Source organism: Hyla sarda, chromosome 8, assembly GCF_029499605.1.
Source record: "Hyla sarda isolate aHylSar1 chromosome 8, aHylSar1.hap1, whole genome shotgun sequence".
NCBI classification, from domain to species: domain Eukaryota; kingdom Metazoa; phylum Chordata; class Amphibia; order Anura; family Hylidae; genus Hyla; species Hyla sarda.
Genome location: NC_079196.1, coordinates 112,517,736 through 112,542,567, shown reverse-complemented (window position 1 = coordinate 112,542,567; position 24,832 = coordinate 112,517,736). Strand labels below are relative to the sequence as shown.

At 43.2% G+C, this 24,832-nt stretch overlaps 14 pseudogenes; all 14 read right to left on the bottom strand.

The window, feature by feature from the left end:
- Positions 1 to 694: 694 nt before the first annotated feature.
- On the bottom strand, positions 695 to 964 carry LOC130289812 (U2 spliceosomal RNA; annotated as a pseudogene).
- Positions 965 to 2,435: 1,471 nt separating this feature from the next.
- On the bottom strand, positions 2,436 to 2,703 carry LOC130288726 (U2 spliceosomal RNA; annotated as a pseudogene).
- Positions 2,704 to 4,170: 1,467 nt separating this feature from the next.
- LOC130289365 (U2 spliceosomal RNA) lies at positions 4,171 to 4,434 on the bottom strand (annotated as a pseudogene).
- A 1,475-nt stretch (positions 4,435 to 5,909) lies between these two features.
- LOC130289707 (U2 spliceosomal RNA) lies at positions 5,910 to 6,173 on the bottom strand (annotated as a pseudogene).
- A 1,456-nt stretch (positions 6,174 to 7,629) lies between these two features.
- On the bottom strand, positions 7,630 to 7,896 carry LOC130288148 (U2 spliceosomal RNA; annotated as a pseudogene).
- A 1,432-nt stretch (positions 7,897 to 9,328) lies between these two features.
- Positions 9,329 to 9,592, bottom strand: LOC130287776 (U2 spliceosomal RNA; annotated as a pseudogene).
- A 1,471-nt stretch (positions 9,593 to 11,063) lies between these two features.
- Positions 11,064 to 11,328, bottom strand: LOC130289184 (U2 spliceosomal RNA; annotated as a pseudogene).
- Positions 11,329 to 12,770: 1,442 nt separating this feature from the next.
- Positions 12,771 to 13,037, bottom strand: LOC130288418 (U2 spliceosomal RNA; annotated as a pseudogene).
- A 1,451-nt stretch (positions 13,038 to 14,488) lies between these two features.
- LOC130289966 (U2 spliceosomal RNA) lies at positions 14,489 to 14,754 on the bottom strand (annotated as a pseudogene).
- Positions 14,755 to 16,234: 1,480 nt separating this feature from the next.
- LOC130288284 (U2 spliceosomal RNA) lies at positions 16,235 to 16,498 on the bottom strand (annotated as a pseudogene).
- Positions 16,499 to 17,984: 1,486 nt separating this feature from the next.
- Positions 17,985 to 18,249, bottom strand: LOC130289816 (U2 spliceosomal RNA; annotated as a pseudogene).
- Positions 18,250 to 19,722: 1,473 nt separating this feature from the next.
- On the bottom strand, positions 19,723 to 19,991 carry LOC130288627 (U2 spliceosomal RNA; annotated as a pseudogene).
- Positions 19,992 to 21,444: 1,453 nt separating this feature from the next.
- Positions 21,445 to 21,714, bottom strand: LOC130288662 (U2 spliceosomal RNA; annotated as a pseudogene).
- Positions 21,715 to 23,170: 1,456 nt separating this feature from the next.
- LOC130288263 (U2 spliceosomal RNA) lies at positions 23,171 to 23,436 on the bottom strand (annotated as a pseudogene).
- Between the last annotated feature and the right edge of the window lie 1,396 nt (positions 23,437 to 24,832).

The following is a 24,832-nucleotide window of genomic DNA, read 5'->3' as shown; positions in this document are numbered from 1 at the left end:
TTCAGACTTTCATTCATTCGATCTCTCTCACTCACTTGCTTTAACTCATTTGTTCTCACTCACTCACTCAATCACTCACTCACTCATTCACTCTCACTCACTCTCACTCTCTCACTCACTCGCTCACTAAGTCAGTCTCTCTCTCTCTCTTTTTTTCTTTTTATATATATTTTTTTCCGTCTTCTTTTTCTTCTTCTTCTTCAGACCCTGTCATAGCACTAATGCCTTTCCAATACCACCAGCAGATGGAGACACTCCATTGCAACATTGGTTGTGAGCAGCAGTTTCTAAAAACAAATGCCTCATGGCGGATTTCCCATCCATCAATGGATGGTAAATTTTGTTTTTATCATTCACTTACCACAGAAACCAATGCATGGTCAAGCAACAGCAATGACACACCCTTGTGTATAGGCATGAGACCCTCACGTCATTTAACAGGATTCAGCACCACCCACAAGACAGCTACCTGTCATGTCATGTCAAACCTGCACAGGTGTGCTAGATTATTATTATTTAGTTTTATTTTATTTTTTTACACCAATCAGTGTGCAAACATGGTCATTAAAACGCTAAATGAATAGACGTTCATAAACCAGTCAGTGCAACTCATCATTTTGGTCTCCAATTCTCAAACTCAAATTCTCACCCACGGAGGATTAAATGAGAATCTTTCTTGTTTAACACTGGAATGGGGTGGTGCACTGTTCACTACCCGAAGATACTGCCACATCGGGTCATTGCATAGGGCGACAGAAGCAAGCTTCCAAATCAGCTCCCTTTCTCAAAAATCCATTTAATTTATGGTCCCCAGATAGGGAACGTATGTATCAGTATGTGCTCACAAGTCACCCAAGTGCAAGTATTCACACAAAAAAAAAAACGTGCCTCAGGATGCGATCTGTCGCAAGATCCTTTCTTTTTTTTTTTACACTTGATCTAAGCCAAAAGGCCTAGAGGGGATAACCGGGAAAGGGGTGGACCCAACCATGTCCCCTTCATGAGCACTCACATTACTCATAGGAATGGAAGGAAGGCTGGCAGCCAACCAGCCTCCCATACACTCTCTGGGTGGGTGGCAGTCAGCCACCCATACATACATACAGCACAGGCTAAACCCACATCATCACTTAAAAAAAGGACAGGCGACCATTGCACTCTGATGGAGCATTTAGCAATGCAATCCATAGCCTGGCTTTTGCCTGAACCCCCATCACTCCTCCTCTTGCATATAAGACAATATTTCAGATCTGCATATGAAAACAACACACCTACCTTTGTTGCACATAGCTACCTGCCTGTCTCTAGTTACCCCACTGGCTGTAGCTGCGTCCCTTCCGACATGGAATAACACAAACTGTAACGATAAACTGAAAATTAACAGTATAAACCTGCATCATTTTGGACTCTGGTATTTGCTGAATCCGGGTGACCTGACAACCGATGGTGGTGCCGCTGGTGATTCTGGCCTTCTTGGAATCTGTTGGGCCTATGTGTTAGCTCACACATCACTTGGGTATCCATGGTAACTACCACAACATGGTCATCTGCAGTTTACATCTAGCCCTAGAAGTGGCATTGAATGGCATTTTAAAAGTGCTAAGGGTCCTGGTGCAGTAATCCTCCCATGAGGATCAGCCTCAACGGCTTTGTAGATTGCACTCATGTCAGCAACTCCATATACATTTTTTTTTCTTCATGCTTCTTTCTTCATCCTTTTTTCTTTCTGTCATTCAGACTTTCATTCATTCGATCACTCTCACTCACTTGCTTTAACTCATTTGTTCTCACTCACTTACTCACTCACTCAATCACTCACTGACTCATTCACTTTCACTCACTCTCACTCTCTCACTCACTCGCTCACTAAGTCAGTCTCTCTCTCTCTCTTTTACTTTTTATATATATTTTTTTCCGTCTTCTTTTTCTTCTTCTTCCTCTTCAGACCCTGTCATAGCACTAATGCCTTTCCAATACCACCAGCAGATGGAGACACTCCATTGCAACATTGGTTGTGAGCAGCAGTTTCTAAAAACAAATGCCTCATGGCGGATTTCCCATCCATCAATGGATGGTAAATTTTGTTTTTATCATTCACTGACCACAGAAACCTATGCATGGTCAAGCAACAGCAATGACACACCCTTGTGTATAGGCATGAGACCCTCACGTCATTTAACAGGATTCAGCACCACCCACAAGACAGCTACCTGTCATGTCATGTCAAACCTGCACAGGTGTGCTAGATTATTATTATTTAGTTTTATTTTATTTTTTTACACCAATCAGTGTGCAAACATGGTCATTAAAACGCTAAATGAATAGACGTTCATAAACCAGTCAGTGCAACTCATCATTTTGGTCTCCAATTCTCAAACTCAAATTCTCACCCACGGAGGATTAAATGAGAATCTTTCTTGTTTAACACCGGAATGGGGTGGTGCACTGTTCACTACCCGAAGATACTGCCACATCGGGTCAATGCATAGGGCGACAGAAGCAAGCTTCCAAATCAGCTCCCTTTCTCAAAAATCCATTTAATTTATGGTCCCCAGATAGGGAACGTATGTATCAGTATGTGCTCACAAGTCACCCAAGTGCAAGTATTCACACAAAAAAAAAAAACGTGCCTCAGGATGCGATCTGTCGCAAGATCCTTTCTTTTTTTTACACTTGATCTAAGCCAAAAGGCCTAGAGGGGATAACCGGGAAAGGGGTGGACCCAACCATGTCCCCTTCATGAGCACTCACATTACTCATAGGAATGGAAGGAAGGCTGGCAGCCAACCAGCCTCCCATACACTCTCTGGGTGGGTGGCAGTCAGCCACCCATACATACAGCACAGGCTAAACCCACATCATCACTTAAAAAAAGGACAGGCGACCATTGCACTCTGATGGAGCATTTAGAAATGCAATCCATAGCCTGGCTTTTGCCTGAACCCCCATCACTCCTCCTCTTGCATATAAGACAATATTTCAGATCTGCATATGAAAACAACATGCCTACCTTTGTTGCACATAGCTGCCTGCCTGTCTCTAGTTACCCCACTGGCTGTAGCTGCGTCCCTTCCGACATGGAATAACACCAACTGTAACGATAAACTGAAAATTAACAGTATAAACCTGCATCATTTTGGACTCTGGTATTTGCTGAATCCGGGTGACCTGACAACCGATGGTGATGCCGCTGGTGATTCTGGCCTTCCTGGAATCTGTTGGGCCTATGTGTTAGCTCACACATCACTTGGGTATCCATGGTAACTACCACAACATGGTCATCTGCAGTTTACATCTAGCCCTAGAAGTGGCATTGAATGGCATTTTAAAAGTGCTAAGGGTCCTGGTGCAATAATCCTCCCATGAGGATCAGCCTCAACGGCTTTGTAGATTGCACTCATGTCAGCAACTCCATATACATTTTTTTTTCTTCATGCTTCTTTCTTCATCCTTTTTTCTTTCTGTCATTCAGACTTTCATTCATTCGATCTCTCTCACTCACTTGCTTTAACTCATTTGTTCTCACTCACTCACTCACTCAATCACTCACTCACTCATTCACTCTCACTCACTCTTACTCTCTCACTCACTCGCTCACTAAGTCAGTCTCTCTCTCTCTCTCTCTTTTTCTTTTTATATATATTTTTTTCCGTCTTCTTCTTCTTCTTCTTCTTCTTCAGACCCTGTCATAGCACTAATGCCTTTCCAATACCACCAGCAGATGGAGACACTCCATTGCAACATTGGTTGTGAGCAGCAGTTTCTAAAAACAAATGCCTCATGGCGGATTTCCCATCCATCAATGGATGGTAAATTTTGTTTTTATCATTCACTGACCACAGAAACCAATGCATGGTCAAGCAACAGCAATGACACACCCTTGTGTATAGGCATGAGACCCTCACGTCATTTAACAGGATTCAGCACCACCCACAAGACAGCTACCTGTCATGTCATGTCAAACCTGCACAGGTGTGCTAGATTATTATTATTTAGTTTTATTTTATTTTTTTACACCAATCAGTGTGCAAACATGGTCATTAAAACGCTAAATGAATAGACGTTCATAAACCAGTCAGTGCAACTCATCATTTTGGTCTCCAATTCTCAAACTCAAATTCTCACCCACGGAGGATTAAATGAGAATCTTTCTTGTTTAACACTGGAATGGGGTGGTGCACTGTTCACTACCCGAAGATACTGCCACATCGGGTCAATGCATAGGGCGACAGAAGCAAGCTTCCAAATCAGCTCCCTTTCTCAAAAATCCATTTAATTTATGGTCCCCAGATAGGGAACGTATGTATCAGTATGTGCTCACAAGTCACCCAAGTGCAAGTATTCACACAAAAAAAAACATGCCTCAGGATGCGATCTGTCGCAAGATCCTTTCTTTATTTACACTTGATCTAAGCCAAAAAGCCTAGAGGGGATAACCGGGAAAGGGGTGGACCCAACCATGTCCCCTTCATGAGCACTCACATTACTCATAGGAATGGAAGGAAGGCTGGCAGCCAACCAGCCTCCCATACACTCTCTGGGTGGGTGGCAGTCAGCCACCCATACATACATACAGCACAGGCTAAACCCACATCATCACTTAAAAAAGGACAGGCGACCATTGCACTCTGATGGAGCATTTAGCAATGCAATCCATAGCCTGGCTTTTGCCTGAACCCCCATCACTCCTCCTCTTGCATATAAGACAATATTTCAGATCTGCATATGAAAACAACACGCCTACCTTTGTTGCACATAGCTGCCTGCCTGTCTCTAGTTACCCCACTGGCTGTAGCTGCGTCCCTTCCGACATGGAATAACACCAACTGTAACGATAAACTGAAAATTAACAGTATAAACCTGCATCATTTTGGACTCTGGTATTTGCTGAATCCGGGTGACCTGACAACCGATGGTGATGCCGCTGGTGATTCTGGCCTTCCTGGAATCTGTTGGGCCTATGTGTTAGCTCACACATCACTTGGGTATCCATGGTAACTACCACAACATGGTCATCTGCAGTTTACATCTAGCCCTAGAAGTGGCATTGAATGGCATTTTAAAAGTGCTAAGGGTCCTGGTGCAATAATCCTCCCATGAGGATCAGCCTCAACGGCTTTGTAGATTGCACTCATGTCAGCAACTTCATATACATTTTTTTTTCTTCATGCTTCTTTCTTCATCCTTTTTTCTTTCTGTCATTCAGACTTTCATTCATTCGATCTCTCTCACTCACTTGCTTTAACTCATTTGTTCTCACTCACTCACTCACTCAATCACTCACTCACTCATTCACTCTCACTCACTCTTACTCTCTCACTCACTCGCTCACTAAGTCAGTCTCTCTCTCTCTCTCTCTCTTTTTCTTTTTATATATATTTTTTTCCGTCTTCTTCTTCTTCTTCTTCTTCTTCTTCAGACCCTGTCATAGCACTAATGCCTTTCCAATACCACCAGCAGATGGAGACACTCCATTGCAACATTGGTTGTGAGCAGCAGTTTCTAAAAACAAATGCCTCATGGCGGATTTCCCATCCATCAATGGATGGTAAATTTTGTTTTTATCATTCATTGACCACAGAAACCAATGCATGGTCAAGCAACAGCAATGACACACCCTTGTGTATAGGCATGAGACCCTCACGTCATTTAACAGGATTCAGCACCACCCACAAGACAGCTACCTGTCATGTCATGTCAAACCTGCACAGGTGTGCTAGATTATTATTATTTAGTTTTATTTTATTTTTTTACACCAATCAGTGTGCAAACATGGTCATTAAAACGCTAAATGAATAGACGTTCATAAACCAGTCAGTGCAACTCATCATTTTGGTCTGCAATTCTCAAACTCAAATTCTCACCCACGGAGGATTAAATGAGAATCTTTCTTGTTTAACACTGGAATGGGGTGGTGCATTGTTCACTACCCGAAGATACTGCCACATCGGGTCAATGCATAGGGCGACAGAAGCAAGCTTCCAAATCAGCTCCCTTTCTCAAAAATCCATTTAATTTATGGTCCCCAGATAGAGAACGTATGTATCAGTATGTGCTCACAAGTCACCCAAGTGCAAGTATTCACACAAAAAAAAACGTGCCTCAGGATGCGATCTGTCGCAAGATCCTTTCTTTTTTTACACTTGATCTAAGCCAAAAAGCCTAGAGGGGATAACCGGGAAAGGGGTGGACCCATCCATGTCCCCTTCATGAGCACTCACATTACTCATAGGAATGGAAGGAAGGCTGGCAGCCAACCAGCCTCCCATACACTCTCTGGGTGGGTGGCAGTCAGCCACCCATACATACATACAGCACAGGCTAAACCCACATCATCACTTAAAAAAAGGACAGGCGACCATTGCACTCTGATGGAGCATTTAGCAATGCAATCCATAGCCTGGCTTTTGCCTGAACCCCATCACTCCTCCTCTTGCATATAAGACAATATTTCAGATCTGCATATGAAAACAACACGCCTACCTTTGTTGCACATAGCTGCCTGCCTGTCTCTAGTTACCCCACTGGCTGTAGCTGCGTCCCTTCCGACATGGAATAACACCAACTGTAACGATAAACTGAAAATTAACAGTATAAACCTGCATCATTTTGGACTCTGGTATTTGCTGAATCCGGGTGACCTGACAACCGATGGTGGTGCCGCTGGTGATTCTGGCCTTCTTGGAATCTGTTGGGCCTATGTGTTAGCTCACACATCACTTGGGTATCCATGGTAACTACCACAACATGGTCATCTGCAGTTTACATCTAGCCCTAGAAGTGGCATTGAATGGCATTTTAAAAGTGCTAATGGTCCTGGTGCAATAATCCTCCCATGAGGATCAGCCTCAACGGCTTTGTAGATTGCACTCATGTCAGCAACTCCATATACATTTTTTTTTCTTCATGCTTCTTTCTTCATCCTTTTTTCTTTCTGTCATTCACACTTTCATTCATTCGATCTCTCTCACTCACTTGCTTTAACTCATTTGTTCTCACTCACTCACTCACTCAATCACTCACTCACTCATTCACTCTCACTCACTCTCACTCTCTCACTCACTCGCTCACTAAGTCAGTCTCTCTCTCTCTCTCTTTTTCTTTTTATATATATTTTTTTCCATCTTCTTCTTCTTCAGACCCTGTCATAGCACTAATGCCTTTCCAATACCACCAGCAGATGGAGACACTCCATTGCAACATTGGTTGTGAGCAGCAGTTTCTAAAAACAAATGCCTCATGGCGGATTTCCCATCCATCAATGGATGGTAAATTTTGTTTTTATCATTCACTGACCACAGAAACCAATGCATGGTCAAGCAACAGCAATGACACACCCTTGTGTATAGGCATGAGACCCTCACGTCATTTAACAGGATTCAGCACCACCCACAAGACAGCTACCTGTCATGTCATGTCAAATCTGCACAGGTGTGCTAGATTATTATTATTTAGTTTTATTTTATTTTTTTACACCAATCAGTGTGCAAACATGGTCATTAAAACGCTAAATGAATAGACGTTCATAAACCAGTCAGTGCAACTCATCATTTTGGTCTCCAATTCTCAAACTCAAATTCTCACCCACGGAGGATTAAATGAGAATCTTTCTTGTTTAACACTGGAATGGGGTGGTGCACTGTTCACTACCCGAAGATACTGCCACATCGGGTCAATGCATAGGGCGACAGAAGCAAGCTTCCAAATCAGCTCCCTTTCTCAAAAATCCATTTAATTTATGGTCCCCAGATAGGGAACATATGTATCAGTATGTGCTCCCAAGTCACCCAAGTGCAAGTATTCACACAAAAAAAAAAAACGTGCTTCAGGATGCGATCTGTCGCAAGATCCTTTCTTTTTTTACACTTGATCTAAGCCAAAAGGCCTAGAGGGGATAACCGGGAAAGGGGTGGACCCAACCATGTCCCCTTCATGAGCACTCACATTACTCATAGGAATGGAAGGAAGGCTGGCAGCCAACCAGCCTCCCATACACTCTCTGGGTGGGTGGCAGTCAGCCACCCATACATACATACAGCACAGGCTAAACCCACATCATCACTTAAAAAAAGGACAGGCGACCATTGCACTCTGATGGAGCATTTAGCAATGCAATCCATAGCCTGGCTTTTGCCTGAACCCCCATCACTCCTCCTCTTGCATATAAGACAATATTTCAGATCTGCATATGAAAACAACACGCCTACCTTTGTTGCACATAGCTGCCTGCCTGTCTCTAGTTACCCCACTGGCTGTAGCTGCGTCCCTTCCGACATGGAATAACACCAACTGTAACGATAAACTGAAAATTAACAGTATAAACCTGCATCATTTTGGACTCTGGTATTTGCTGAATCCGGGTGACCTGACAACCGATGGTGGTGCCGCTGGTGATTCTGGCCTTCTTGGAATCTGTTGGGCCTATGTGTTAGCTCACACATCACTTGGGTATCCATGGTAACTACCACAACATGGTCATCTGCAGTTTACATCTAGCCCTAGAAGTGGCATTGAATGGCATTTTAAAAGTGCTAAGGGTCCTGGTGCAATAATCCTCCCATGAGGATCAGCCTCAACGGCTTTGTAGATTGCACTCATGTCAGCAACTCCATATACATTTTTTTTTCTTCATGCTTCTTTATTCATCCTTTTTTCTTTCTGTCATTCAGACTTTCATTCATTCGATCTCTCTCATTCACTTGCTTTAACTCATTTGTTCTCACTCACTCATTCACTCTCACTCACTCTCACTCTCTCACTCACTCGCTCACTAAGTCAGTCTCTCTCTCTCTTTTTCTTTTTATATATATTTTTTTCCGTCTTCTTCTTCTTCTTCAGACCCTGTCATAGCACTAATGCCTTTCCAATACCACCAGCAGATGGAGACACTCCATTGCAACATTGGTTGTGAGCAGCAGTTTCTAAAAACAAATGCCTCATGGCGGATTTCCCATCCATCAATGGATGGTAAATTTTGTTTTTATCATTCACTGACCACAGAAACCAATGCATGGTCAAGCAACAGCAATGACACACCCTTGTGTATAGGCATGAGACCCTCACGTCATTTAACAGGATTCAGCACCACCCACAAGACAGCTACCTGTCATGTCATGTCAAACCTGCACAGGTGTGCTAGATTATTATTATTTAGTTTTATTTTATTTTTTTACACCAATCAGTGTGCAAACATGGTCATTAAAACGCTAAATGAATAGACGTTCATAAACCAGTCAGTGCAACTCATCATTTTGGTCTCCAATTCTCAAACTCAAATTCTCACCCACGGAGGATTAAATGAGAATCTTTCTTGTTTAACACTGGAATGGGGTGGTGCACTGTTCACTACCCGAAGATACTGCCACATCGGGTCAATGCATAGGGCGACAGAAGCAAGCTTCCAAATCAGCTCCCTTTCTCAAAAATCCATTTAATTTATGGTCCCCAGATAGGGAACGTATGTATCAGTATGTGCTCACAAGTCACCCAAGTGCAAGTATTCACACAAAAAAAGACGTGCCTCAGGATGCGATCTGTTGCAAGATCCTTTCTTTTTTTACACTTGATCTAAGCCAAAAGGCCTAGAGGGGATAACCGGGAAAGGGGTGGACCCAACCATGTCCCCTTCATGAGCACTCACATTACTCATAGGAATGGAAGGAAGACTGGCAGCCAACCAGCCTCCCATACACTCTCTGGGTGGGTGGCAGTCAGCCACCCATACATACATACAGCACAGGCTAAACCCACATCATCACTTAAAAAAAGGACAGAAGACCATTGCACTCTGATGGAGCATTTAGCAATGCAATCCATAGCCTGGCTTTTGCCTGAACCCCCATCACTCCTCCTCTTGCATATAAGACAATATTTCAGATCTGCATATGAAAACAACACGCCTACCTTTGTTGCACATAGCTGCCTGCCTGTCTCTAGTTACCCCACTGGCTGTAGCTGCGTCCCTTCCGACATGGAATAACACCAACTGTAACGATAAACTGAAAATTAACAGTATAAACCTGCATCATTTTGGACTCTGGTATTTGCTGAATCCGGGTGACCTGACAACCGATGGTGGTGCCGCTGGTGATTCTGGCCTTCTTGGAATCTGTTGGGCCTATGTGTTAGCTCACACATCACTTGGGTATCCATGGTAACTACCACAACATGGTCATCTGCAGTTTACATCTAGCCCTAGAAGTGGCATTGAATGGCATTTTAAAAGTGCTAAGGGTCCTGGTGCAATAATCCTCCCATGAGGATCAGCCTCAACGGCTTTGTAGATTGCACTCATGTCAGCAACTCCATATACATTTTTTTTTCTTCATGCTTCTTTCTTCATCCTTTTTTCTTTCTGTCATTCAGACTTTCATTCATTCGATCTCTCTCACTCACTTGCTTTAACTCATTTGTTCTCACTCACTCACTCACTCACTCAATCACTCACTCACTCACTCATTCACTCTTACTCACTCTCACTCTCTCACTCACTCGCTCACTAAGTCAGTCTCTCTCTCTCTCTCTTTTTCTTTTTATATATATTTTTTTCCGTCTTCTTCTTCTTCTTCTTCAGACCCTGTCATAGCACTAATGCCTTTCCAATACCACCAGCAGATGGAGACACTCCATTGCAACATTGGTTGTGAGCAGCAGTTTCTAAAAACAAATGCCTCATGGCGGATTTCCCATGCATCAATGGATGGTAAATTTTGTTTTTATCATTCACTGACCACAGAAACCAATGCATGGTCAAGCAACAGCAATGACACACCCTTGTGTATAGGCATGAGACCCTCACGTCATTTAACAGGATTCAGCACCACCCACAAGACAGCTACCTGTCATGTCATGTCAAACCTGCACAGGTGTGCTAGATTATTATTATTTAGTTTTATTTTATTTTTTTACACCAATCAGTGTGCAAACATGGTCATTAAAACGCTAAATGAATAGACGTTCATAAACCAGTCAGTGCAACTCATCATTTTGGTCTCCAATTCTCAAACTCAAATTCTCACCCACGGAGGATTAAATGAGAATCTTTCTTGTTTAACACTGGAATGGGGTGGTGCACTGTTCACTACCCGAAGATACTGCCACATCGGGTCAATGCATAGGGCGACAGAAGCAAGCTTCCAAATCAGCTCCCTTTCTCAAAAATCCATTTAATTTATGGTCCCCAGATAGGGAACGTATGTATCAGTATGTGCTCACAAGTCACCCAAGTGCAAGTATTCACCCAAAAAAAAACGTGCCTCAGGATGCGATCTGTCGCAAGATCCTTTCTTTTTTTTACACTTGATCTAAGCCAAAAGGCATAGAGGGGATAACCGGGAAAGGGGTGGACCCAACCATGTCCCCTTCATGAGCACTCACATTACTCATAGGAATGGAAGGAAGGCTGGCAGCCAACCAGCCTCCCATACACTCTCTGGGTGGGTGGCAGTCAGCCACCCATACATACATACAGCACAGGCTAAACCCACATCATCACTTAAAAAAAGGACAGGCGACCATTGCACTCTGATGGAGCATTTAGCAATGCAATCCATAGCCTGGCTTTTGCCTGAACCCCCATCACTCCTCCTCTTGCATATAAGACAATATTTCAGATCTGCATATGAAAACAACACGCCTACCTTTGTTGCACATAGCTGCCTGCCTGTCTCTAGTTACCCCACTGGCTGTAGCTGCGTCCCTTCCGACATGGAATAACACCAACTGTAACGATAAACTGAAAATTAACAGTATAAACCTGCATCATTTTGGACTCTGGTATTTGCTGAATCCGGGTGACCTGACAACCGATGGTGGTGCCGCTGGTGATTCTGGCCTTCTTGGAATCTGTTGGGCCTATGTGTTAGCTCACACATCACTTGGGTATCCATGGTAACTACCACAACATGGTCATCTGCAGTTTACATCTAGCCCTAGAAGTGGCATTGAATGGCATTTTAAAAGTGCTAAGGGTCCTGGTGCAATAATCCTCCCATGAGGATCAGCCTCAACGGCTTTGTAGATTGCACTCATGTCAGCAACTCCATATACATTTTTTTTTCTTCATGCTTCTTTCTTCATCCTTTTTTCTTTCTGTCATTCAGACTTTCATTCATTCGATCTCTCTCACTCACTTGCTTTAACTCATTTGTTCTCACTCACTCACTCAATCACTCACTCACTCATTCACTCTCACTCTCTCACTCATTCGCTCACTAAGTCAGTCTCTCTCTCTCTTTTTCTTTTTATATATATTTTTTTCCGTCTTCTTCTTCTTCTTCAGACCCTGCCATAGCACTAATGCCTTTCCAATACCACCAGCAGATGGAGACACTCCATTGCAACATTGGTTGTGAGCAGCAGTTTCTAAAAACAAATGCCTCATGGCGGATTTCCCATCCATCAATGGATGGTAAATTTTGTTTTTATCATTCACTGACCACAGAAACCAATGCATGGTCAAGCAACAGCAATGACACACCCTTGTGTATAGGCATGAGACCCTCACGTCATTTAACAGGATTCAGCACCACCCACAAGACAGCTACCTGTCATGTCATGTCAAACCTGCACAGGTGTGCTAGATTATTATTATTTAGTTTTATTTTATTTTTTTACACCAATCAGTGTGCAAACATGGTCATTAAAACTCTAAATGAATAGACGTTCATAAACCAGTCAGTGCAACTCATCATTTTGGTCTCCAATTCTCAAACTCAAATTCTCACCCACGGAGGATTAAATGAGAATCTTTCTTGTTTAACACTGGAATGGGGTGGTGCACTGTTCACTACCCGAAGATACTGCCACATCGGGTCAATGCATAGGGCGACAGAAGCAAGCTTCCAAATCAGCTCCCTTTCTCAAAAATCCATTTAATTTATGGTCCCCAGATAGGGAACGTATGTATCAGTATGTGCTCACAAGTCACCCAAGTGCAAGTATACACACAAAAAAAAAAAACGTGCCTCAGGATGCGATCTGTCGCAAGATCCTTTCTTTTTTTACACTTGATCTAAGCCAAAAGGCCTAGAGGGGATAACCGGGAAAGGGGTGGACCCAACCATGTCCCCTTCATGAGCACTCACATTACTCATAGGAATGGAAGGAAGGCTGGCAGCCAACCAGCCTCCCATACACTCTCTGGGTGGGTGGCAGTCAGCCACCCATACATACATACAGCACAGGCTAAACCCACATCATCACTTAAAAAAAGGACAGGCGACCATTGCACTCTGATGGAGCATTTAGCAATGCAATCCATAGCCTGGCTTTTGCCTGAACCCCCATCACTCCTCCTCTTGCATATAAGACAATATTTCAGATCTGCATATGAAAACAACACGCCTACCTTTGTTGCACATAGCTGCCTGCCTGTCTCTAGTTACCCCACTGGCTGTAGCTGCGTCCCTTCCGACATGGAATAACACCAACTGTAACGATAAACTGAAAATTAACAGTATAAACCTGCATCATTTTGGACTCTGGTATTTGCTGAATCCGGGTGACCTGACAACCGATGGTGGTGCCGCTGGTGATTCTGGCCTTCTTGGAATCTGTTGGGCCTATGTGTTAGCTCACACATCACTTGGGTATCCATGGTAACTACCACAACATGGTCATCTGCAGTTTACATCTAGCCCTAGAAGTGGCATTGAATGGCATTTTAAAAGTGCTAAGAGTCCTGGTGCAATAATCCTCCCATGAGGATCAGCCTCAACGGCTTTGTAGATTGCACTCATGTCAGCAACTCCATATACATTTTTTTTTCTTCATGCTTCTTTCTTCATCCTTTTTTCTTTCTGTCATTCAGACTTTCATTCATTCGATCTCTCTCACTCACTTGCTTTAACTCATTTCTTCTCACTCAATCACTCACTCACTCATTCACTCTCACTCTCTCACTCACTCGCTCACTAAGTCAGTCTCTCTCTCTCTCTCTCTTTTTCTTTTTATATATATTTTTTCCGTCTTCTTCTTTTTCTTCTTCTTCTTCTTCAGACCCTGTCATAGCACTAATGCCTTTGAAATACCACCAGCAGATGGAGACACTCCATTGCAACATTGGTTGTGAGCAGCAGTTTCTAAAAACAAATGCCTCATGGCGGATTTCCCATCCATCAATGGATGGTAAATTTTGTTTTTATCATTCACTGACCACAGAAACCAATGCATGGTCAAGCAACAGCAATGACACACCCTTGTGTATAGGCATGAGACCCTCACGTCATTTAACAGGATTCAGCACCACCCACAAGACAGCTACCTGTCATGTCATGTCAAACCTGCACAGGTGTGGTAGATTATTATAATTTAGTTTTATTTTATTTTTTTACACCAATCAGTGTGCAAACATGGTCATTAAAACGCTAAATGAATAGACGTTCATAAACCAGTCAGTGCAACTCATCATTTTGGTCTCCAATTCTCAAACTCAAATTCTCACCCACGGAGGATTAAATGAGAATCTTTCTTGTTTAACACTGGAATGGGGTGGTGCACTGTTCACTACCCGAAGATACTGCCACATCGGGTCAATGCATAGGGCGACAGAAGCAAGCTTCCAAATCAGCTCCCTTTCTCAAAAATCCATTTAATTTATGGTCCCCAGATAGGGAACGTATGTATCAGTATGTGCTCACAAGTCACCCAAGTGCAAGTATTCACACAAAAAAAAAAACGTGCCTCAGGATGCGATCTGTCGCAAGATCCTTTCTTTTTTTACACTTGATCTAAGCCAAAAGGCCTAATGGGGATAACCGGGAAAGGGGTGGACCCAACCATGTCCCCTTCATGAGCACTCACATTACTCATAGGAATGGAAGGAAGGCTGGCAGCCAACCAGCCTCCCATACACTCTCTGGGTGGGTGGCAGTCAGCCACCCATACATACATACAGCACAGGCTAAACCCACATCATCACTTAAAAAAAGGACAGGCGACCATTGCACTCTGATGGAGCATTTAGCAATGCAATCCATAGCCTGGCTTTTGCCTGAACCCCCATCACTCCTCCTCTTGCATATAAGACAATATTTCAGATCTGCATATGAAAACAACACGCCTACCTTTGTTGCACATAGCTGCCTGCCTGTCTCTAGTTACCCCACTGGCTGTAGCTGCGTCCCTTCCGACATGGAATAACACCAACTGTAACGATAAACTGAAAATTAACAGTATAAACCTGCATCATTTTGGACTCTGGTATTTGCTGAATCCGGGTGACCTGACAACCGATGGTGGTGCCGCTGGTGATTCTGGCCTTCTTGGAATCTGTTGGGCCTATGTGTTAGCTCACACATCACTTGGGTATCCATGGTAACTACCACAACATGGTCATCTGCAGTTTACATCTAGCCCTAGAAGTGGCATTGAATAGCATTTTAAAAGTGCTAAGGGTCCTGGTGCAATAATCCTCCCATGAGGATCAGCCTCAACGGCTTTGTAGATTGCACTCATGTCAGCAACTCCATATACATTTTTTTTTCTTCATGCTGCTTTCTTCATCCTTTTTTCTTTCTGTCATTCAGATTTTCATTCATTCGATCTCTCTCACTCACTTGCTTTAACTCATTTGTTCTCACTCACTCACTCACTCAATCACTCACTCACTCACTCATTCACTCTCACTCACTCTCACTCTCTCACTCACTCGCTCACTAAGTCAGTCTCTCTCTCTCTCTCTCTCTTTTTCTTTTTATATATATTTTTTTCCGTCTTCTTCTTCTTCTTCTTCTTCTTCTTCAGACCCTGTCATAGCACTAATGCCTTTCCAATACCACCAGCAGATGGAGACACTCCATTGCAACATTGGTTGTGAGCAGCAGTTTCTAAAAACAAATGCCTCATGGCGGATTTCCCATCCATCAATGGATGGTAAATTTTGTTTTTATCATTCACTGACCACAGAAACCAATGCATGGTCAAGCAACAGCAATGACACACCCTTGTGTATAGGCATGCGACCCTCACGTCATTTAACAGGATTCAGCACCACCCACAAGACAGCTACCTGTCATGTCATGTCAAACCTGCACAGGTGTGCTAGATTATTATTATTTAGTTTTATTTTATTTTTTTACACCAATCAGTGTGCAAACATGGTCATTAAAACGCTAAATGAATAGACATTCATAAACCAGTCAGTGCAACTCATCATTTTGGTCTCCAATTCTCAAACTCAAATTCTCACCCACGGAGGATTAAATGAGAATCTTTCTTGTTTAACACTGGAATGGGGTGGTGCACTGTTCACTACCCGAAGATACTGCCACATCGGGTCAATGCATAGGGCGACAGAAGCAAGCTTCCAAATCAGCTCCCTTTCTCAAAAATCCATTTAAATTATGGTCCCCAGATAGGGAACATATGTATCAGTATGTGCTCACAAGTCACCCAAGTGCAAGTATTCACACAAAAAAAAATGTGCCTCAGGATGCGATCTGTCGCAAGATCCTTTCTTTTTTTACACTTGATCTAAGCCAAAAGGCCTAGAGGGGATAACCGGGAAAGGGGTGGACCCAACCATGTCCCCTTCATGAGCACTCACATTACTCATAGGAATGGAAGGAAGGCTGGCAGCCAACCAGCCTCCCATACACTCTCTGGGTGGGTGGCAGTCAGCCACCCATACATACATACATACAGCACAGGCTAAACCCACATCATCACTTAAAAAAAGGACAGGCGACCATTGCACTCTGATGGAGCATTTAGCAATGCAATCCATAGCCTGGCTTTTGCCTGAACCCCCATCACTTTTCCTCTTGCATATAAGACAATATTTCAGATCTGCATATGAAAACAACACGCCTACCTTTGTTGCACATAGCTGCCTGCCTGTCTCTAGTTACCCCACTGGCTGTAGCTGCGTCCCTTCCGACATGAAATAACACCAACTGTAACGATAAACTGAAAATTAACAGTATAAACCTGCATCATTTTGGACTCTGGTATTTGCTGAATCCGGGTGACCTGACAACCGATGGTGGTGCCGCTGGTGATTCTGGCCTTCTTGGAATCTGTTGGGCCTATGTGTTAGCTCACACATCACTTGGGTATCCATGGTAACTACCACAACATGGTCATCTGCAGTTTACATCTAGCCCTAGAAGTGGCATTGAATGGCATTTTAAAAGTGCTAAGGGTCCTGGTGCAATAATCCTCCCATGAGGATCAGCCTCAACGGCTTTGTAGATTGCACTCATGTCAGCAACTCCATATACATTTTTTTTTCTTCATGCTTCTTTCTTCATCCTTTTTTCTTTCTGTCATTCAGACTTTCATTCATTTGATCTCTCTCACTCACTTGCTTTAACTCATTTGTTCTCACTCACTCACTCACTCACTCACTCACTCAATCACTCACTCACTCATTCACTCTCACTCACTCTCACTCTCTCACTCACTCGCTCACTAAGTCAGTCTCTCTCTCTCTCTCTCTCTTTTTCTTTTTATATATATTTTTTTCCGTCTACTTCTTCTTCTTCTTCTTCAGACCCTGTCATAGCACTAATGCCTTTCCAATACCACCAGCAGATGGAGACACTCCATTGCAACATTGGTTGTGAGCAGCAGTTTCTAAAAACAAATGCCTCATGGCGGATTTCCCATCCATCAATGGATGGTAAATTTTGTTTTTATCATTCACTGACCACAGAAACCAATGCATGGTCAAGCAACAGCAATGACACACCCTTGTGTATAGGCATGCGACCCTCACGTCATTTAACAGGATTCAGCACCACCCACAAGACAGCTACCTGTCATGTCATGTCAAACCTGCACAGGTGTGCTAGATTATTATTATTTAGTTTTATTTTATTTCTTTACACCAATCAGTGTGCAAACATGGTCATTAAAACGCTAAATGAATAGACATTCATAAACCAGTCAGTGCAACTCATCATTTTGGTCTCCAATTCTCAAACTCAAATTCTCACCCACGGAGGATTAAATGAGAATCTTTCTTGTTTAACACTGGAATGGGGTGGTGCACTGTTCACTACCCGAAGATACTGCCACATCGGGTCAATGCATAGGGCGACAGAAGCAAGCTTCCAAATCAGCTCCCTTTCTCAAAAATCTTTTAATTTATGGTCCCCAGATAGGGAACGTGTGTATCAGTATGTGCTCACAAGTCACCCAAGTGCAAGTATTCACACAAAAAAAAAAATGTGCCTCAGGATGCGATCTGTCGCAAGATCCTTTCTTTTTTTACACTTGATCTAAGCCAAAAGGCCTAGAGGGGATAACCGGGAAAGGGGTGGACCCAACCATGTCCCCTTCATGAGCACTCACATTACTCATAGGAATGGAAGGAAGGCTGGCAGCCAACCAGCCTCCCATACACTCTCTGGGTGGGTGGCAGTCAGCCACCCATACATACATACATACAGCACAGGCTAAACCCACATCATCACTTAAAAAAAGGACAGGCGACCATTGCACTCTGATGGAGCATTTAGCAATGCAATCCATAGCCTGGCTTTTACCTGAACCCCCATCACTTTTCCTCTTGCATATAAGACAATATTTCAGATCTGCATATGAAAACAACACGCCTACCTTTGTTGCACATAGCTGCCTGCCTGTCTCTAGTTACCCCACTGGCTGTAGCTGCGTCCCTTCCGACATGGAATAACACCAACTGTAACGATAAACTGAAAATTAACAGTATAAACCTGCATCATTTTGGACTCTGGTATTTGCTGAATCCGGGTGACCTGACAACCGATGGTGGTGCCGCTGGTGATTCTGGCCTTCTTGGAATCTGTTGGGCCTATGTGTTAGCTCACACATCACTTGGGTATCCATGGTAACTACCACAACATGGTCATCTGCAGTTTACATCTAGCCCTAGAAGTGGCATTGAATGGCATTTTAAAAGTGCTAAGGGTCCTGGTGCAATAATCCTCCCATGAGGATCAGCCTCAACGGCTTTGTAGATTGCACTCATGTCAGCAACTCCATATACATTTTTTTTTCTTCATGCTTCTTTCTTCATCCTTTTTTCTTTCTGTCATTCAGACTTTCATTCATTTGATCTCTCTCACTCACTTGCTTTAACTCATTTGTTCTCACTCACTCACTCACTCACTCAATCACTCACTCACTCATTCACTCTCACTCACTCTCACTCTCTCACTCACTCGCTCACTAAGTCAGTCTCTCCCTCTCTCTCTCTTTTTCTTTTTATATATATTTTTTTCCGTCTTCTTCTTCTTCTTCTTCAGACCCTGTCATAGCACTAATGCCTTTCCAATACCACCAGCAGATGGAGACACTCCATTGCAACATTGGTTGTGAGCAGCAGTTTCTAAAAACAAATGCCTCATGGCGGATTTCCCATCCATCAATGGATGGTAAATTTTGTTTTTATCATTCACTGACCACAGAAACCAATGCATGGTCAAGCAACAGCAATGACACACCCTTGTGTATAGGCATGAGACCCTCACGTCATTTAACAGGATTCAGCACCACCCACAAGACAGCTATCTGTCATGTCATGTCAAACCTGCACAGGTGTGCTAGATTATTATTATTTAGTTTTATTTTATTTTTTTACACCAATCAGTGTGCAAACATGGTCATTAAAACGCTAAATGAATAGACGTTCATAAACCAGTCAGTGCAACTCATCATTTTGGTCTCCAATTCTCAAACTCAAATTCTCACCAACGGAGGATTAAATGAGAATCTTTCTTGTTTAACACTGGAATGGGGTGGTGCACTGTTCACTACCCGAAGATACTGCCACATCGGGTCAATGCATAGGGCGACAGAAGCAAGCTTCCAAATCAGCTCCCTTTCTCAAAAATCCATTTAATTTATGGTCCCCAGATAGGGAACGTATGTATCAGTATGTGCTCACAAGTCACCCAAGTGCAAGTATTCACACAAAAAAAAAAAAAACGTGCCTCAGGATGCGATCTGTCGCAAGATCCTTTCTTTTTTTACACTTGATCTAAGCCAAAAGGCCTAGAGGGGATAACCGGGAAAGGGGTGGACCCAACCATGTCCCCTTCATGAGCACTCACATTACTCATAGGAATGGAAGGAAGGCTGGCAGCCAACCAGCCTCCCATACACTCTCTGGGTGGGTGGCAGTCAGCCACCCATACATACATACAGCACAGGCTAAACCCACATCATCACTTAAAAAAAGGACAGGCGACCATTGCACTCTGATGGAGCATTTAGCAATGCAATCCATAGCCTGGCTTTTGCCTGAACCCCCATCACTCCTCCTCTTGCATATAAGACAATATTTCAGATCTGCATATGAAAACAACACGCCTACCTTTGTTGCACATAGCTGCCTGCCTGTCTCTAGTTACCCCACTGGCTGTAGCTGCGTCCCTTCCGACATGGAATAACACCAACTGTAACGATAAACTGAAAATTAACAGTATAAACCTGCATCATTTTGGACTCTGGTATTTGCTGAATCCGGGTGACCTGACAACCGATGGTGGTGCCGCTGGTGATTCTGGCCTTCTTGGAATCTGTTGGGCCTATGTGTTAGCTCACACATCACTTGGGTATCCATGGTAACTACCACAACATGGTCATCTGCAGTTTACATCTAGCCCTAGAAGTGGCATTGAATGGCATTTTAAAAGTGCTAAGCGTTCTGGTGCAATAATCCTCCCATGAGGATCAGCCTCAACGGCTTTGTAGATTGCACTCATGTCAGCAACTCCATATACATTTTTTTTTCTTCATGCTTCTTTCTTCATCCTTTTTTCTTTCTGTCATTCAGACTTTCATTCATTCGATCTCTCTCACTCACTTGCTTTAACTCATTTGTTCTCACTCACTCACTCAATCACTCACTCATTCACTCTCACTCACTCTCACTTTCTCACTCACTCGCTCACTAAGTCAGTCTCTCTCTCTCTCTTTTTCTTTTTATATATATTTTTTTCCGTCTTCTTCTTCTTCTTCTTCAGACCCTGTCATAGCACTAATGCCTTTCCAATACCACCAGCAGATGGAGACACTCCATTGCAACATTGGTTGTGAGCAGCAGTTTCTAAAAACAAATGCCTCATGGCGGATTTCCCATCCATCAATGGATGGTAAATTTTGTTTTTATCATTCACTGACCACAGAAACCAATGCATGGTCAAGCAACAGCAATGACACACCCTTGTGTATAGGCATGAGACCCTCACGTCATTTAACAGGATTCAGCACCACCCACAAGACAGCTACCTGTCATGTCATGTCAAACCTGCACAGGTGTGCTAGATTATTATTATTTAGTTTTATTTTATTTTTTTACACCAATCAGTGTGCAAACATGGTCATTAAAACGCTAAATGAATAGACGTTCATAAACCAGTCAGTGCAACTCATCATTTTGGTCTCCAATTCTCAAACTCAAATTCTCACCCACGGAGGATTAAATGAGAATCTTTCTTGTTTAACACTGGAATGGGGTGGTGCACTGTTCACTACCCGAAGATACTGCCACATCGGGTCAATGCATAGGGCGACAGAAGCAAGCTTCCAAATCAGCTCCCTTTCTCAAAAATCCATTTAATTTATGGTCCCCAGATAGGGAACGTATGTATCAGTATGTGCTCACAAGTAACCCAAGTGCAAGTATTCACACAAAAAAAAAAAAAAACGTGCCTCAGGATGCGATCTGTCGCAAGATCCTTTCTTTTTTTACACTTGATCTAAGCCAAAAGGCCTAGAGGGGATAACCGGGAAAGGGGTGGACCCAACCATGTCCCCTTCATGAGCACTCACATTACTCATAGGAATGGAAGGAAGGCTGGCAGCCAACCAGCCTCCCATACACTCTCTGGGTGGGTGGCAGTCAGCCACCCATACATACATACAGCACAGGCTAAACCCACATCATCACTTAAAAAAAGGACAGGCGACCATTCCACTCTGATGGAGCATTTAGCAATGCAATCCATAGCCTGGCTTTTGCCTGAACCCCCATCACTCCTCCTCTTGCATATAAGACAATATTTCAGATCTGCATATGAAAACAACACGCCTACCTTTGTTGCACATAGCTGCCTGCCTGTCTCTAGTTACCCCACTGGCTGTAGCTGCGTCCCTTCCGACATGGAATAACACCAACTGTAACGATAAACTGAAAATTAACAGTATAAACCTGCATCATTTTGGACTCTGGTATTTGCTGAATCCGGGTGACCTGACAACCGATGGTGGTGCCGCTGGTGATTCTGGCCTTCTTGGAATCTGTTGGGCCTATGTGTTAGCTCACACATCACTTGGGTATCCATGGTAACTACCACAACATGGTCATCTGCAGTTTACATCTAGCCCTAGAAGTGGCATTGAATGGCATTTTAAAAGTGCTAAGCGTTCTGGTGCAATAATCCTCCCATGAGGATCAGCCTCAACGGCTTTGTAGATTGCACTCATGTCAGCAACTCCATATACATTTTTTTTCTTCATGCTTCTTTCTTCATCCTTTTTTCTTTCTGTCATTCAGACTTTCATTCATTCGATCTCTCTCACTCACTTGCTTTAACTCATTTGTTCTCACTCACTCACTCAATCACTCACTCACTCATTCACTCTCACTCACTCTCACTCTCTCACTCACTCGCTCACTAAGTCAGTCTCTCTCTCTCTCTTTTTCTTTTTATATATATTTTTTTCCGTCTTCTTCTTCTTCTTCTTCAGACCCTGTCATAGCACTAATGCCTTTCCAATACCACCAGCAGATGGAGACACTCCATTGCAACATTGGTTGTGAGCAGCAGTTTCTAAAAACAAATGCCTCATGGCGGATTTCCCATCCATCAATGGATGGTAAATTTTGTTTTTATCATTCACTGACCACAGAAACCAATGCATGGTCAAGCAACAGCAATGACACACCCTTGTGTATAGGCATGAGACCCTCACGTCATTTAACAGGATTCAGCACCACCCACAAGACAGCTACCTGTCATGTCATGTCAAACCTGCACAGGTGTGCTAGATTATTATTATTTAGTTTTATTTTATTTTTTTACACCAATCAGTGTGCAAACATGGTCATTAAAACGCTAAATGAATAGACGTTCATAAACCAGTCAGTGCAACTCATCATTTTGGTCTCCAATTCTCAAACTCAAATTCTCACCCACGGAGGATTAAATGAGAATCTTTCTTGTTTAACACTGGAATGGGGTGGTGCACTGTTCACTACCCGAAGATACTGCCACATCGGGTCAATGCATAGGGCGACAGAAGCAAGCTTCCAAATCAGCTCCCTTTCTCAAAAATCCATTTAATTTATGGTCCCCAGATAGGGAACGTATGTATCAGTATGTGCTCACAAGTCACCCAAGTGCAAGTATTCACACAAAAAAAAAAACGTGCCTCAGGATGCGATCTGTCGCAAGATCCTTTCTTTTTTTACACTTGATCTAAGCCAAAAGGCCTAGAGGGGATAACCGGGAAAGGGGTGGACCCAACCATGTCCCCTTCATGAGCACTCACATTACTCATAGGCATGGAAGGAAGGCTGGCAGCCAACCAGCCTCCCATACACTCTCTGGGTGGGTGGCAGTCAGCCACCCATACATACATACAGCACAGGCTAAACCCACATCATCACTTAAAAAAAGGACAGGCGACCGTTGCACTCTGATGGAGCATTTAGCAATGCAATCCATAGCCTGGCTTTTGCCTGAACCCCCATCACTCCTCCTCTTGCATATAAGACAATATTTCAGATCTGCATATGAAAACAACACGCCTACCTTTGTTGCACATAGCTGCCTGCCTGTCTCTAGTTACCCCACTGGCTGTAGCTGCGTCCCTTCCGACATGGAATAACACCAACTGTAACGATAAACTGAAAATTAACAGTATAAACCTGCATCATTTTGGACTCTGGCATTTGCTGAATCCGGGTGACCTGACAACCGATGGTGGTGCCGCTGGTGATTCTGGCCTTCTTGGAATCTGTTGGGCCTATGTGTTAGCTCACACATCACTTGGGTATCCATGGTAACTACCACAACATGGTCATCTGCATTTTACATCTAGCCCTAGAAGTGGCATTGAATGGCATTTTAAAAGTGCTGAGGGTCCTGGTGCAATAATCCTACCATGAGGATCAGCCTCAACGGCTTTGTAGATTGCACTCATGTCAGCAACTTCATATACATTTTTTTTTCTTCATGCTTCTTTCTTCATCCTTTTTTCTTTCTGTCATTCAGACTTTCATTAATTCGATCTCTCTCACTCACTTGCTTTAACTCATTTGTTCTCACTCACTCACTCACTCACTCAATCACTCACTCACTCATTCACTCTCACTCACTCTCACTCTCTCACTCACTCGCTCACTAAGTCAGTCTCTCTCTCTCTCTCTCTCTCTTTTTCTTTTTCTATATATTTTTTTCCGTCTTCTTCTTCTTCTTCTTCTTCTTCTTCTTCTTCAGACCCTGTCATAGCACTAATGCCTTTCCAATACCACCAGCAGATGGAGACACTCCATTGCAACATTGGTTGTGAGCAGCAGTTTCTAAAAACAAATGCCTCATGGCGGATTTCCCATCCATCAATGGATGGTAAATTTTGTTTTTATTATTCACTGACCACAGAAACCAATGCATGGTCAAGCAACAGCAATGACACACCCTTGTGCATAGGCATGAGACCCTCACGTCATTTAACAGGATTCAGCACCACCCACAAGACAGCTACCTGTCATGTCATGTCAAACCTGCACAGGTGTGCTAGATTATTATTATTTAGTTTTATTTTATTTTTTTACACCAATCAGTGTGCAAACATGGTCATTAAAACGCTAAATGAATAGACGTTCATAAACCAGTCA